We start from the raw sequence: 1230 nt of genomic DNA, 5'->3' as shown, positions 1-1230 counted from the left end.
GGGGTGCTTCCTGCTTTCCCTTCTCTGCAGAGAAACCCATCGGCCTTTGAGGGAGAGACTGGGGGAAATGGTGTGTCCCAGACCAGCAAAAGAGGTACTGAGGGTCAAGTCTCTCATTCTGTCTTGCTTTTCCTTTTCACATGCCTGGGGCAAGGCAGAACGGCACCTCCGGCCTGGGGGCACAGACTGCCCCGCGGGGCCAAACCCCTCCCGCGCTCGGCAGCTCTCCCTTCTGTCCCCGTCTTCATGGGCAAATACAGTTTAAGGTCCAGCCAAACCTCCTGGAGACAGTTACTGAAGTCAAAAAGGCAGAACAAGAGTAAAAAACAAAACTAAAGCAACCCCCCCTCTGGAGAAAGGCTCAGACTGTGTCCAGCCAGGTATTTCCTAGAACCGTCCTATGAAAATAAAAAAATCATTAAAAAGAGATTCTCTTAAATTAGGATAATACCACTGTTTAAAAAGCCTCGTCATAAGTGCTTTCCCCTATGAAGTGCTTCTCATAGAAAAATATACAAAATATATTTACATTTATAAAACCTTAAATACTAAACTGTAAACAGAACAGAGCAGAATCCAATGTCGTCGCTGTCAGGCTTGGGGCTCTCCCTTGTCTCTCTCTGGGTTTGCTCTGGAGGCAGGGGCAGACCCCGCAGGGAGGACCAGGCCGAGGTGTCCCCGACTCGCCCAGACCCCGCTCGGTTCCTCGGCCGCCGCACCAGCGCTGCACAGATGAGGCTAGTGCTTGGCCTTGCCTTTGCAGAGAACTTTGGCTCTGTTTTGGTGCCCTTCCCATGCCTTTCAAGGAAGATGATATAACTACACCCCAAAGACAGACCATGAAAGGCGCCTGTCCACACTCCTCTGCCTGCTCCCCTGGCCCTGGGATCCCATGGCACGGCGGCGTGGAGCAGCTGCCTCCACACCAGCCCTTCCTAGGCTCCTGCTCCACAGAGTGCGGCTGCGCCGGGGGCCGGCTCACACTCCCCCCTCTCTCCCTAGACACTTGTGTCTGTCCCTTGGACCAAGCCCACGGTGGCTGAGACACTGCTGGATGGCAGTGCCAGGAGCTTGCTGGGCAGAGGAGGAAGCCAGCTGCTGGAGACAGGACGAGGGCAGAGCCTCTGCTGGCCAAGGTTTACAGCACCCTAACTGTTGGCACAAGCCCTCTCTGTCCAAGAATGCCAGGAATTCCCCTGCACTCAAGGCAGGGATTTCGGAGCAAGGTGC

This window comes from Acanthisitta chloris, unplaced genomic scaffold, assembly GCF_000695815.1.
Source record: "Acanthisitta chloris isolate BGI_N310 unplaced genomic scaffold, ASM69581v1 scaffold24685, whole genome shotgun sequence".
NCBI classification, from domain to species: domain Eukaryota; kingdom Metazoa; phylum Chordata; class Aves; order Passeriformes; family Acanthisittidae; genus Acanthisitta; species Acanthisitta chloris.
The sequence above is the reverse complement of the archived record's forward strand: the minus strand, read 5'-3'. Positions refer to the sequence as shown.